We start from the raw sequence: 15,840 nt of genomic DNA on the forward strand, positions 1-15,840 counted from the left end.
ACATTCCATTTTCTTCATGGCAGTGTGAATCCAGGAAGGAAAAGTTTAGATTTCTACATGGTAACAGAATGAAAATTATAAGAAATCAAAGGAACTGCTCTACACAAAATGTGAATCCTAAGTTAAATAATGGACTTTAATTAATAGTACAATTATAAATATGTGGAATGATCAGTTGTAACAATGTTCCACATCAATGCAAGTTGTTGTTGGTTGGCTGGTTTATGGGAATCCTGTTTATCATGCATGATTGTTCTGTAATTTCACAAGTTCTCTAATAAAAAAATAGTAAGTTGAGAAGTATAAAAGAATATGAACCTATATTTGTATATAAATATTTCAAAGTCTCTAATGTAGATATAATTAGATGAAGAAATAAGCTCCAATTTCAGTATCAAATATGAATTTGATTAATTCCTCTTCATGGTGGAATACCATATATTTGATGCTGACTTATGAAATTTAATAACATTTCCAGGTGTCCTTTACTATCCAAAGGAATACGTTTCATTTTATGCATTAGAATTTTATCCAAAATCTTTTTAAGTTGTTATCAGTGCAATATTCTATATGTCAATTCATGAGGACAATTTACACAAACATGGTTACCATCTGACAAGATTTTTCATTTTAGTTCTTACAATGTATTAAATACACTATCATTTGTGCCTCTTCCAAAATTTTGAAATGTATATTTAATTCTATTTCAGGGATATCTTGTGAGGGAAAGACTATCATTTGTGTATTTGTGGTCTCTACTTGAAACCTTCCCTCACAATATATTGCGATCTCATCTAGCAGTATTATTATCAAAGCAACCTCCCTTCCCTGAGACATGCAGTTTCTAATGCACAACTGCCTTGCAGTTAATGTTTCCTCTCTTAATAGAGAAGAGACTTGTGGGTCCATATGGAAAAAGCAGTCACCAGATTCCATACCTGAATGATGGTCCTTATATCAGAGAAGAAGGAAAAAACAGAGCATCTTGCTGGTCTAGAGATTAGCAACCAGTGGCCCACAAATTCAAAACCAGAGATTTTGTATATGATAGTAGGTATGCATGCAGTGAAGGTAGAATCAAGCAAATAAGAGGAGAAAAAGGTGATAACAGCATGAGTTAAGTGTGCATGGCTGAGGGCTCAGGTGTGGATCTGCTGGACAAGCAAGAGAGCACAACTGCTCATTGAATGAAGCCACTGGCACAGACCATGACACAGAAGGATGGTATTAAATTGTATACAAGATTGCAAAGATATGCAGTTCTGATTTAGAGCCAAAACCATTACTCAGGAACCTGCTATTTGTTCCATGCTCTGAACACTGCAAATTACAAGAAAGTAGACATTTGTCAAAAGATTGCTCATCTTTTTAAATAAAAAGACACTGCCAAAAATGTGAAAAGATAACCCACCAAAGGGGAGGAAATACTTGAAAATCCCATTTCTGATAAGGAATATAGTTATTTATATAGCTATTCACTGATGTCTTATTATGTGTTCCTTGCAGAACATAAATATACAGGTTAGGGGATAACAGATCAGGGAAGATGCTGTTAATGGCAAATGACTGATTTCTACATCCCCTTTGTCCACTCTCCAGAGTGACTGGATTTCAGATCCACTATTGTTCCCTCCTGGTTACAGGGTGGTTACAGCATCCCCAGGCATTTAAAGATAGGAAAGACAGATGTTGGGAAGGAGGCTTTATTCATCAGTCTCTACTGTGGCAGCAAAACCTCCTCCATAAGGCACTCAGAATAATGCCTTTATATATTATTGGCCAGCACAATATCTAATGGCAACCTCTAGGCACAGTGGAGGCTCGGAGAGGGGTACATGACATTTTAGCTTTTATACCAGGAGCTGGGCTCTGTGAACGGTTAGTAGGTCACTGGTTATTGTATTCACTGAAGAAGCAGCAGGGGATAAAATGTGGTCCCTGTCTTCATGACTCTTGAAATCTACTGGGATGACATGAGTTATTCTCACCCAAGAGTAGTGTTTATGATAACTTCTTAGCCCAGGAATTCCTTAATCCAAAAAAGAGAAAACTAGGCTCCTCAGTAGGTTGAATCACTGACTTTGGCTTTCAGTTTCTGACTTTCTTTTTCCAGTGTCAACTCTAGTATGAGATCAACTTCCCTGCATTCTTGCTAGGACATAGGAAAGTTTTCTGCTATTTGTGACAACAGAACACTACTTCAAAATTGTAATTATTTAAGAAATATCAAGTTGTACAAATCCCCATTTACCAATGCCAAATTATATGCTTCCAAATACTTGTATTAGGCAACCCAATCCCCAAATTGCTTAATCATGTGACTTCAAGTTGACTCCTCATATTTTGTCCTGGGATTTCTCTCTTTATGGAATATGCATCTTTAAATTATTTAATAATATTTTATATTTACCCAGTATGTGTATGCAACTTTGAGATTGGGCTTGTCTGATATCAATTTAAAATAGACAAAGTGAACTCTGGAATATCTTCTACAATTCTTCCAAATTTTATATAGGAATATTCTAAAAATTTAACATCAAGAAATTCATAACAATGCTAGCAGGTGGTTAAATATAGCCATGAGGAAAAGAAACAAATTGTGATAAGAAAATCAATACCTGGCATATAACATCCAGTCTTCACAGTGACCACATCTATTTCAGGAGCAGGAGGTGAAGACAATACTGAAGATGTCAGATGTAACTATCAAGAAGGAAGTGTTGAGCATTTTGAATGTTACCAAAGTACACTTGAGATCAAACAGTTCAAATTCTAAAACACATGTACAATTGAGTTTGTTTTTGAGATTAGATGAAAGAAAAGTGTCTGGACAGAACATTTTTTGGAGTAATACTTGCATAACATGTTTACCTTTCATCTGTTACTTTATTTTTTGAAGTTGAAATAAACTTTAAATAAAAATAAATAAATAAAACACATGACAGCTCACTGCTGACCTAGAAAAGTATATGCCCAAGCAAGTGTTAGATAAAATTGTCATTTCTGGATTTTTTCAAGCATTTAACCAGTTCTTCGTGATTACTGTGGATAAACAGTATTAGTATTTCATATCATTTACAAAGTTAGGTAATTCATTTGGTCACATCCAAGTGTTTATTTAATTCATAACCTACAAAAATAGTGAAGATCCTATGGTAATAGAAAAACATTTCAAATTTATTTGAGAGTTCAGGACTTACTATAGGAATAGAAATATAAACATAACATGTAACATATTCAACCATAACATTTAATGTTTAAAATTAAAATTATATTTTAATGAATTTTCATGTTTGTGATTGGTAAAATAATCCACATTTTTTTTAGTACTCTGTACAATGTATGGACCAAGTAGAAAAGCCGTAGATATACACTATGTAAATTTCAAAAAAAGTGCTTTGTTGTTCTTGGCTTTGTCTGTTTTGCACTGTGCTGGAGGATACTTAGAAACACTGGAGAATGAGAAGCAGGCTTGGCCCAATGGATATGGGAGGTCTGTGGTTCAAACTCTGGGCCTCCTTGACCCATGTGGAGCTGGCCCACATGCAGTGCTGATGCACATAAGGAGTGCCCTGCCACACAGGAGTGTCCCCCGCATAGGGGAGCCCCACACACAAGAGCACACCCTGTAAGGAGAGCCACCCAGTGTAAAAGAAAGTGCAGCCTGCCCAAGAATGGTGACACACACACGGAGAGCTGACACAGCAAGATGAAACAACAAAAAGAAACACAGATTCCCATGCTGCTGACAACAGAAGTGGACAAAGGAGAACATGCAGCAAATGGACACAGAGAACAGACAACTGGGGGGGGGGAAGAGGAGAGAAATTAGTAAAAATAAATCTTTAAAAAAAAAACACTGGAGAAGCGATACTCAAGAAACTTAGATCATCATTTCTTGGATATGTAGGAGAAAAGAATGGCCACAGTGGCTCAGAAGCAGAAATCTTGGTAAATATAAAGATATGGGATCCATCACTAATTTTATAAAAAAGTAAGGTTTCCAGTATCTAAATCCAGGAAAATCCCCCACTTGGTATAACTGGAGGTTTACCTGAAGAACAATATTTGGTTTAGTGTTGTCAGAAAAGCATTTTCCTTTTCTCAAATTCAGTGTCCACAACTCAATTTCTGAAGACATTAAGAACTTTCCTTCTCATTGAATAGATTGCTTGCAAATACCCAAGTCCCATTATTTGCTTGTTACAATGCCCACCTCCCAGTAACAGTGACCATAAGGGACCTGAGAGGAGCCCAGGACACAAATTCCATAGCTGTAACTCTCAGGGCACTCTTCCAGGGCCGGGTTGCTATGTCCACAGCAGACGTGCCTCTATTCATCAGAAATGATGAGGTGGTTGTGGAACATGTCAAAATCCAAGGTCATATCCACTGTGGAAGGAAAATAAGAAGTTCAGCAGAAGGAAAGATCATACTCAAATTTCACTTTTACTGCAAAGGCCCAAGTTAGTCACTCAAATTATTTTCTGATTTTTTATTTTTCCCTAAATCAAAATTTTCCTGGGGAAACAAGAAACTTGGGAGACTTTTCTCCACTCCAAACATCAGCTTGCTTGGAGTAAAAAGAAAAACAATTAGAAAATAAAGAAATTCATTCTTTTCACAGATGTTTTGTCCTGAGATATTCAACAAAGCACACACATATTTTAACCAAAAAAGCCCCCATGGATTATATGACACATTGTAACACACCAGGTATAGGGAAAACATGACCTGGCTTTTGAGGGTCTGTAATATTGTCTGTGGCATCCTACTTCAGCATTATTATCCAGGAATATGTTCAGAGAGCTCACTTTAACCATATTCCTTATTTTCACAAAAATAAGTGAGAGTTAAGCTGTGAAATGGAATCAGGTATTTTTTTCTGTAACATTAGGTCAGTCAGTGGGGGCAGACACACTGCAGGTTGCAGGACCAGAGTCTACAGCTGGACATAAATCTACAGGAAAACACCACCCACTGCTTGGGATTCTGAACACTGGGATAAATCCACTCACTCTTGTAGCTGTCTACACTGACTGTGGATTAGTGGGGGCTTTTAACATGGCAGGTTCCTGGGGCTCACAGCCAGAGAGCCGGTCATGTTCAATTAGTGCAGGGCCTTGACACTCAAAGTGTGGTCCAACTAGCAGCCTCAGCAACACCTGGGCTCCTCTCAAAAATCCAGATTCTCAGGTCATCCAATTAAAGAATATGAGTCTGCATTTTAACAAGACTTTCAGTAATTTAATGCATATTCAAGTTTGAGAAGTCAGGAATTAGGAAGTGCTCCCCAAGAGAACTGCCATAGAAGCCATGTGTTATATGTTGATTTTCTAGTTAGACATATTAAGCAACATAAGAAACAGGTGAAATTAATTTAAATACTATATTTTATTTAACCTATTTCCACTATATTATCATTGCCATGAGGCACTATCACCAATTCCAGTTCTGAATGGCCATCTCTGGCTATAGGATTGAAAAGCATAGATCTATACAATGACTTAGATATTTTAGTCACTGTAGAATCTCCAGGTGATTCTAATCTACATTTTGATGTGCCCAGGGGCATAGATGTTTTAGGTGCTAATATTCTGCTAATGTTTAATGGAAAGCATTTGGCCAGTTGCTTATTCCAGGATGCTTTGTGGGTAGAGAGGCAGGTTGCACAGTTTCCTTACCTTGGAATTTCAGCATCCTTGGGTTCATCTGTAGAATTGCACTCAGGTGGTGTTCCAGTTCCTTGATTTTGGAAACCCGTTTCCCCAGCTGACAATTTGTCCTAATGTCATCCTTCTGAGAGTCCAATGAGCAGAAAGGACAGAAAAACTCTCCTGGCGGTATCCATCTAGTAGGAGTTGATGCAGTGGTGGCAGCAGATGCACCTACATTTTAAATATGTGGGTTTCTCAAAATAGGCCTGACAGGACATCTGTGCTGAGACCAGCTCAGCAATGGGTTTGCACAAAGGGAAGGCAATGCAGAACTGAAGAAATAAAAGGACAGAAAGAAAGACACAAGTGAGGAAATAAAAGATGGGACCAGGGGACTCACAGCTTCTGAAACTGAGAGCCTCAACCCTAGTTTCTACATCATATTTAGTTAGGAACTAACAAGCAGCTGTTCATTATTTATTATAATAAGGGACAGGTGCAACATTTATGATAATAAGGTACAGGTCATACAAAGTTCAAGTGCCTCATCATAGAAACATTTTTTCATGCTGACCAGTGTTCCATCTAGTCAAGGTCCAGTGTTCCTAGGCCCGCACTTTTGTCTGCATTATGGAAATGTTTCAACTTCAAACCATGTTCCTTACTGTTTTCCCACAACACATCTGCTTTCTTTTTGAAAGTTTTCTGCCATGTCTCCTACTAGAGAAAGAATGTGCATAATTCTTTCACATGTCATATAAGTGTCATATCTTATAAAATGGAGATTCCCAGGACCCCAGAAAAGGCCAAAGTAGATACGACCCTAGGTACTGGTTCTCCTGAAGGCTACAGAAACCCACAGAGTATATGGGCATTGCAGATGGATTTGAAGTTCTGTGCCAGATTAGAGGGCCCTACTTTGGAATTTGTGCTCCTGAGTGTGATGGAGCTGGATTCAGATGTGACATTTCTACACATGCTTCTTCTGTCACTTTTACTGAACCTGTGGTTGGTGCTAGGGATGGTGCATACTCAGGGGACTTGAATCTCTGGACTACCCATGTGCCAGCTGGGCCCCGAGCCTCAGCAGAGTTGGATATCCTACTCTCTGGTTCCTTGGACTTACCCAGGTCAGCTAACAGGGAGGTAAAGATGGTCAAGATGGTCAACCACCACTCTTGTAGGAGCCAAGAGTGCCTACAACTGCAAGCAGAAGAATTACATCCATCATTCATGTGGAAACTCAGCTCCCTCTTGATCTAGAGGTGGAGAGGACATCACCATCCCAGGGTCTACAGAATGGAGGAATAAAATATGGATTAGAGTGGACTTACTGATATTCTACTATAAAACTACTGCAACTAGTAACAGAAGAAATTGTATCATTGATGTGGAGAAAGTGGCCACAGTAGTTGCTGAGGGCAGGGAGAGGGAAGAAAAGACGTGATGTGGGGGTATTTTGGGGATTTTGAGTTGTCCTAAATGATATTTCAGGGTCAGATGCTGAACTTTATGTATCCTGCCATAACCCACTGAATGCACTGGGGGAGAGTGAGGACTACAGGGTAAACTGTTATCCATGTGTTTCAGCAGTGCTCCAAAATGTGTTCACTGAGTATGATGAGAGTGCCACAATGATGGGGGAGGTTGATGGTGTAGGAGGAGTGGGGGAGTGGGTGGGAGGTATATGGGAACCTCATGTTTTTTAAGGTAACATTTTTGGTGATGTATATATCTTCAAAAAATACAATTTACAAAAATGATGGGGGTGGGGAATGGGGACTTGATTACATGGAAATCGTGTATGTTTTTTTAATGTAAAGTTTTTTGTGATCTATTAAGTTTAATTAAAAAAATGGAGATTCCATGAAATGACTGAATTGGGGCTCTTTCTTCTATACCTGCACAGAGCTATTGTGCATATATTTTGTGCACCCCTAGTTCTAGGGAAGAGGGATGCAAATATAGGGACTTATGGTTCTAATCTTCTGAACCTGAATAGTTAGGTTAAACAAAGAACTCAATTCATCTTTCACATTTAAGTTGAAGTGGTGAAAGGTTCTAGAGCTGAAATGTCCAATATGACAGTCACCAGCAACAGGTAGCTATTGATCACTTGCAATGGGAGATGCTATGAGTTTAGATTACACACTGAGTGCAAAGACATAATGAGAAAAAGAATGTAAAGTATCTCACTGTTAATGGAATTAAAAGAATAAAACAAAATAGAGGTACTTTGGCTAAGAGATTAAAAATAGTGTCTGGAGGTCTCAGCCAGCTATCATAAACTGCCAAAGTATACAAAGCCTCAAGCAACAATGTTCTCAAAACCCCAAGGACATCTGGACCACAATACAAACTATAAGATGAATAACTGTTGACTATCTAAACTTAAGGATAATTGGAGTACCCCAAATATCCACCAACCACAAATCACTCCTCTGATCTTATTTTCCTCTAAAATTCCTTGCCTGGTAATGCCAAGACAGTATGCAATTTGGAATGCTACCTCATTATATGCTCCCCTAATTTCAATTCTAAGATGCCAAATAAATGCTTTTATTGCCTTTTTTTATTGTTTTATTTATTTCTCAGTTGACAAAAGCTTCAAATTGATTTATGTTGAAATAATATTTAAACTATTAAAATTAATTTGACTTTCTTTTTTACTGTCTTTAATATGGCTATTAGAAAATTTTAAATTAACTATGTGGGCCACATTTTCTTTCTATTGAACAACACTGGTCTAGACTTAGAGACCCTCCAGGTCCTCCAGCTGGTGTGAATTGACCAGCAAAACCCCATATATTAGTCTGTCAAAGGGCTGTTGATGCAAAGTACCAGAAATCTGTTGGTTTTTAAAAAGGGTATTTATTTGGAATAAAAGCTTACAGTTAAAAGTCCAACTTTAGTTGCTTTCTCACAAAGCAGGCTGCCACATGTTGAAGCAAGTTGGCAGGTGATCTCTGTGAGATTTTAGCCTTCCCATTCTGGACATCCTCTCAGGCTCAGCTCCTCTGCCTCTTCCTGATTTCAGCTTCAGGCTGGCATAAGGCTTGCATTTTAGGGCTTCTTGTATCAGTCTTGGCCAGCCTGTGCTCTTCACAAGGTCAGCTGTAAACTAGCAGGCAAAATAGCTCATCTCTCCCTGGGGCTCCAGCTTTCTCCTTTGAGCTTTCTCCTTTCTGTCATATGGCAGAATAAAAAATGACAGAGCTCTCTCTGTGTGTCTGTGTGAGTGTCTATTTATATCAGACCCACCAAGGGGATGGGGACTCAACCTGTGTCATGCCTTACTGATGTGCTTGAATTAAAAAGCCCTCAAAGCAATCTTAACAGGTAATCTAATCAAAGGTACCTCAACTGAATTGAATGCAATCAAAGGGTATCACACCCAGAAGAGCAGATTAAATTGAAGTATATAATTCATACATGAACATACACAATAATGTAGAGTAAAAGTTGTGAACTTACAAAATAAACATGCATAACATCATACAAAGGCCACATCTATCATCCCAATACCTTGCATTGTTGTGATACATTTGTTACAAACCATGGAAGAGCATCGCCAAATACCATCACTATTGTCTATATCCTACACCAACACATTCTTCCCCCAACCCACCTCATTTTTTAAATTATATTTTTATAACAGATGTTGTGAACTTACAAAACAGTCAGGCACATGAGTAAAATTCCCATACAACACCCCTTCACCAATACACCACACCATGGTGGAATATTTGTTAGATTATGAAGTAATATTAGATTATTACCACCAACCATGGTCCACAGCATACATTTGGCACATTTTTTCCATTCCTCCATTATCAACACAGTATATCTTTGACATTGATGAAGAATATTACAGTATTGCTGTTAACCACAGTCCATAGGTCACACCAACTGTATTTTTCCCATGCTTCTCCATATCCAAACACCCTGCAACAGTGATGTACATTCACTCTAGCTCACAGGACACTCTTGTATCTATACCACCAACCACAATTCTCATCCACCTCTGAATTCACTGTGTTATTCAGTCCCAAGATTATTCTCTGGCTTTCTTTCAACTGGCATTTACTTCCCCAGACTGTCCTTTTCAGTCACAATCACATTTGTAGACCAGCTGCTACTCACTATGTGTTACCCTCAACTCTATCCACTTCCACACTTTTATAGTCAAATTAATTGAAACTTCTTTATGAATTAAGCAACAGAAGTTTTTCTCAGCCCTCCTCTTATCTCCTAATAACCTATACTCCAGATTTTAACTGAATGGGCATTTATTATTCATATTTAGTTCATATTAATGAGACCATGCAATATTTGTCCTTTTGTGTCTGGCTTACTTCACTTAGCATAATGTCTTCAAGATTCATCCATGTTATTATATCTCCCAATTTCATTTCTTCTTATTGCAGCATAGTCTTCCATCAAATGTCTATACATTTTCTTTATCTATTCATTGGTTGATGGACATTTGGGTTGATCCCATTTTTTGGCAACTATTCATAACACCAGTATGTGGTGATGCAACTAGAAAAAGACATTGAATAAAAGGGGGAAATGGTAGAGACAAATGAGTTTATATGGCTAAGAGACTTCAAAGTGAGTCAGGAGGTCATCGGAAGGGGTGCACTTACACACATCTCAGCAGGAACTCAGAGACAGTCAAAGTAGATACAATCCCAAGTAGGGTGCTCCTGATGGCTATGGAGACACCCAGGTCCTATGGTCATCACAAATGTCTCTGGAGTTCAGTGCCTCACCAGTGGGCCCTCCTTTGAATTTGTGCTCCTGAGTGTGACAAAGTTGGACTCAGGTGTGTCCTCTCTGCACATGCCTCTTCTGTCACTTCTCCTGAACCCGTGGTTGGTGCTGGGTTGGTGTATGCTCAAGAGACTTGAATCTCTGGACTGGTCATGTGCAAGCTGTGCCGTGAGCCTCAGCAGAGTTGTAGCACCTACTCTCTGATTCATTGGACTTGCCCATGTTGGCTAACAAGGAGGTGGGGATGGTCAACCACCACACCAGGGAACCAAGAGTGTACAACTGCAAGCAGGAAAATTCCATTCATCAGCTATGTGGGATCTAAGTCCCCCCTTGAGTTAGAGGTGGGGTGAGCATGCCATCCCAGGGTCCTCAGGATTCAGGAATAAAACATGGATTAGGGGGGATGTACTAGTATTCTATTATAGAATCACTGTGACTCTAGTAATGGAAGAAACTGTATCATTGATGTGGAGACAGTGGCCATGGTAGTTGCTGAGGGTAGGGAGAGGGAAGAAGAGGTGTGATATGGCGGCATTTTCAGGACTTGGAGTTGCCCTGAATGATATTGCAGGGACAGATGCAGGACATCTTATATTCTGCCATAATCCACTGAATGGACTGGGAGAGAATGTAAACTACAATGTAAACTATAATCCATGCTGTGTGGCAGTGCTTCAAAATGTGTGCAATGAATGTGCCACACTGATGAAAGAATTTGGTGATGTGGGAGGAACGGGGGGGTGAGGTATATGGGATCCTCTTATATTTTTTAATGTAACATTTTGTATGCTCTATGTATCTTTAAAAAAAATTTTTTTAAAATCTATTTAAAAAATGAACACCACTATAAACACTGGTGTGCAGATGCCTGTTCGTGTCAAATGTTTTAGTTCTTTTGGATATATTCCTAGTAGAGGAATTGCTGGATCATATGACAGTCCTATAGTTTGCTTTCTGAGGAACCAATAAACTGTCCTCCACAGAGGTTGCATCATTTTACAATCCCACCAACAGTGAAGGAGTGTTCCTACTTCTTCACATCCTCTCCAGCACTTACTGTTGTCTGTCTTTTAAATAATGGCTATTCTATGTGGTGTGAGATGATCCTCATTGCTGTTTTGATTTGTATTTCCCTAATAGCTACGATTATGGAATTTTTTCATGCACTTTGTGGCCATTTATATTTCCTCTTTGAAGAAATGCCTATTTAAATCTTTTCCTCATTTTTAAATTCAGTTACTTGCCCTTTTATTGCTGAGTTGTATGATCTCTTTATATAGAATGGAAATCAAATGCTTAATGGATATTTGGTTTCCAAATATTTTTTTCCCATTGAGTGGGCTGTCTTTTCACCTTCTTGATGAAGTCCTTTGAATCACAGAAGTGGTTAAGTTTGAGGAGGTCCCATCTTTCCATGTTTTCTTTCATTGCTCATGCTTTCAGAGTATGGTGTATGAATCCACCACCAACACAAGGTCTTGGAGATGTTTCCCTACATTTTCTTCTAGGAGCTTTATGGTTCTTCCTTTAATTTGTAGGTCTGTGATACATTTTGAGTTACTTTTTGTATAAGGTGCAAGATAGGGCCCCTCTTTCTTTCTTTTGGCTAGATATCCAGTTCTCCCAGCACCATTTGGTGAATAGACTGTTGTGCTCCAGCTAGGTGGGTTTGACAGGCTTGTTAAAAATCACTGGGTCACAGATGAGTGGGTCTGTTTTTAAAGCATCAGTTCAGTTCCACTCGTCTATGTTTCTATCTTTATACCAGTATCATGCTGTTGTTGTTATTGTTTTTTTAAAACAGCGTAGCTAAGTAGCATGATTTAAAGTCCAGAAGTAAGAGTGCTCCAACTTTGCTTTTCCATTTTAAGATGTTTCTGGCTATTCAAGGCCTTTCACTTTTCCAAGTAAATTTGATAATTGTGTTTTCCATTTGTTTAGTAAATGATGGTATAATTTTTGGGGGGATTTCATTCAATCTGTATATCAATTTTGGTAGAATTGACATCTTAATGACAGATAGACTTCCAGTCTATGAGTGTGAATGTTCTTATAATTATCAAGGTCTTGTTAAATTTCTTTTAGCAAAGCATTGTAGTTTTCTGAAAACAAGTGTTTTATATCCTCAATTAAATTTATTACTAAATATTTGATTCTTTTAGTTGCTATTATTAAAGGATTTTTTCCCTGACTTCCTCCTCAAATTGTGCATTACAATTGTATAGAAACACCACTGATTTTTGCTTATCAATCTTGTATCCTGACACTGTAATGAAATCATTTATTAGCTCTAGCAATGTTGTAGATTTTTCAGGACTTTCTAGGTATAGGATCATATCATCTGCAAGTAGTGAAAATTTGACTTCTTCCTTTCTGATTTGGATGCCTTATTATTTCTTTCTCTTGCCTGATTGCTCTAGCTAGAACCTCTAGCACTATATTGAACAACAGTGGTGACTCTGTGTATCCTTGTATTGTCCCTGATCTCAATGGGAATGCTTTCAGTATTTTAACATTGAGTACAATGTTAGCTGATGGTTTTTCATATATGGCCTTTATCAAGTTGAGAACGTTTCCTTCAGTTACCATCTTTTGTAGTATTTTTATCAAGAATGGATGCTGTATTTTGTCAAATGCTTTTCTGCATCAATCAATAAGATCATGGGATTTTTCTTCCTTGATTTACTTATGTGGTGTATTATGCTGATTGGTTTTCTTGTGCTACACCACCCTTCCATGCCTGATACAAAACCTACTTGATCATGATAATTCTTTTAATGTGTTGTTGGATTCAATTAGCAAATATTTACTGAGGATTTCTGTATCCATGTTCATTAGAGAAATGGCTCTGTAATTTTCTTTTTAAAATATCTTTATCTGGCTTTGGTATTAGGGTGATACTGGCTTCACAGACTGAGTTTGGTAGTGTTCCTTCTTGTTCAATTTTTTTGGCAGAGCTTGAGTAAGACTGGTATTAAATTTTCTTTGAATGCTTGGTAGAACTCACCTGTGAATTGATGTGGTCCTGGGCTTTTCATTTGGGGGAGTTGTTTGATGACTGTTTCCATCTCTTTGCTTGTGACTGGTTTGTTGAGATTTTCTATTTCTTCTAGGATCAGTGTAGGATGTTCAGATGTTCCCAGGAATTTTTCCACTTCATCTACATTGTCCAGCTTTTTGGTAAATGGTTGTTCAAAGATCCTCTTATGATCTCTTTTATTTCTATGGGGTCAGTAGTAATGTCATTTTCAGTTTTTATTTCATTTCTTAGCAACATTTTTTTTGTCAGTCTAGCTAAGGGTTTCTCAATTTTTTTACTCTTATCAAAGAACCAATCTTTGATTTTTGTTAATTCTATTATTTTTTTATGTCAAATCATTTATTTCTGCTCTGATCTTTCTTATTTCATTCCTTCTATTTGCTTTGGGATTAGTTTGCTGTTCTTTTTCTAGTTCCTCCAGTTGTGGAGTTAGGTCATTGCTTTTATCTCCTTTTTCTTTTTTACTGTAAGCTTTGAGGACTATAAGTTTCTCTCTCAGCACTGCTTTCATTGCATCCCATAGGTTTTGACGTTGTATTCTCATTGTCATTTGTCTTGTGATATTTATTGATTTCTCTCAAAATTTCTTCCTCACACTGATTATTTAAACTTACGTTAACTAATCTCCATACATATATGAATTTTCCATTTTCCTGCCTCTTATTGATTCATCCCCCACTCCCCCTATAGTTTTTAAAGCTTCTGCTCACTGGCTTCCTGGCTTCCTCCTCCCAAGGAGTTCATTTCCTGTTTCATTCCCAGGCCCCTGCCTCCTGTCTCCCAAATTTTTTCAGACTCAAGCCTGAAACACACCTCATACTCTTCTCTCTGTTCCTCCCTTGATGACATTGTCATGTGCAGAGCAGGTCACCTCACCCACTTATAAATGTGCGTGCTGACAGGATGCCCAATGAGGCAGTGGTGAAGGGTGATAAGTTAATGAGGAGACATCTTTTTGCTGCATCTCATGATGTGAGCAGTCACATGAAGTTTTGCCTAAGCATTTTATGTGCTGCAGGAAACTCACTAAGGTCCAAGCAGGCTCCCAGGAACTTACAGTTTCTGCGGTTCTGCAGATAAAAGGGACACCACAATAATGATACTTGTAAGATGCTTTGCAGGCTTCAGAGACTATTTTTGAGCTCTTTGCCCAAAGCAAGAGTTCTTTACTGATATAGGTGCATTTTTTTTCCTCCTAGCAGAGAGGAGTCCAAGAAGTTAACACCCTGTCTTTGGAGCTTAATTCTGAACTCTTCCTATATGTGCACCCTCAGAGCTACTCATCACTGCTGGTGAACAGAGGACTGGTGCGATGTAAAAACACAGGTGGGTAGGTGGGTGGACTGATACAGGCTTAATGCTTTCAAAGTACAAACTTACAGGAGTGCTCTGAATTGCTTGACTAACTGATGTCAAACATTTATAGGAGGCTCAAGGATGCTGCTCAAACTAAATGTTTTATGGGATAGAGAGGAAAAATAAAAGAAGAAGTACTTTATTTTCACTGTGGGCCTGGATGTGTGTGAGAGGAAAAGAGACATGGCACAGAAGTGGGTATTATGTATGGGGTCACAGGTCAAAAATACATGAGCACAGTGTGCTGATATCTGCACTGGATTTGGAATGCACAAAACATCAATTGGTGGACAGAGAGTTACATGAAAAGGAAGCAGGGAAAAACTTTGTAGGCTTCACAGGTCCACAGACAGAGGGCAATTGTGCTACAAAACAGACTACACCTTCCTTACTTTGCCAAAGTGCTGTTGGTGCAAGGTATTGGAAATGGGTTGGCATATAATGAGAATATTATTTGGGGTAAAAGCTTACAATTCCATGGCATGAAATGTCCAGATCCAGGCACTATCAGAGAGACTTTCTCAGAAATGCAGCTACTGGTGATCCTGGCATGGTGCCACATGGAAATCAGGCATCTGGCAGGGCTCCTTTCCTCAGACTGGAGCTGCTCCATGGGCCCGTCCCCCCAGGGACCTTGTTCTGTATCTCTGTGTTCTGCTGATTGCTGACTCTGAAACCTCTCCCAGCCTCAGGCCTTCTCTGTGCATCTGCAGCTGTAGAAGAACCTGGAGTCCTCCTCTCTCTACTCTCTCCTCTCTCTCACATGGGAGGATCAAAAGTGTCCTTTTTCTTTGTGTCTCTTCCTCTGAGTCTCCACTTACATAAGGCCAAGCAGGAGGATGGCAAAGCAACCTGTGTCAGGCCTCACTGAAGCAGTGCAATTAGATGCGATCCTGTCTGGGTAGCCTCACAGCAGTTCTTCCCAGACTCTGTGTGTGTAGGGGGCAGGGGGGTATCAGGTGGTCAGGCCCTGGGCAGGAGCAGGCTCTTGGTGGGATGGAGTCCTGG

The 15,840-nt window shown here is 38.8% G+C and overlaps 1 long non-coding RNA gene across 1 annotated transcript; it reads right to left on the reverse strand.

The window, feature by feature from the left end:
• Positions 1-3,308: 3,308 nt before the first annotated feature.
• Positions 3,309-6,894, reverse strand: LOC131274852 (uncharacterized). Its single transcript, XR_009182178.2, has 3 exons — positions 6,784-6,894; positions 5,685-5,989; positions 3,309-4,392 (listed from the first exon to the last, which is right to left on the reverse strand). It is a non-coding gene; the product is annotated as an uncharacterized lncRNA (long non-coding RNA).
• Between the last annotated feature and the right edge of the window lie 8,946 nt (positions 6,895-15,840).

The sequence above is a fragment of the Dasypus novemcinctus genome, chromosome 21, assembly GCF_030445035.2.
Source record: "Dasypus novemcinctus isolate mDasNov1 chromosome 21, mDasNov1.1.hap2, whole genome shotgun sequence".
Classification (NCBI taxonomy): Eukaryota; Metazoa; Chordata; class Mammalia; order Cingulata; family Dasypodidae; genus Dasypus; species Dasypus novemcinctus.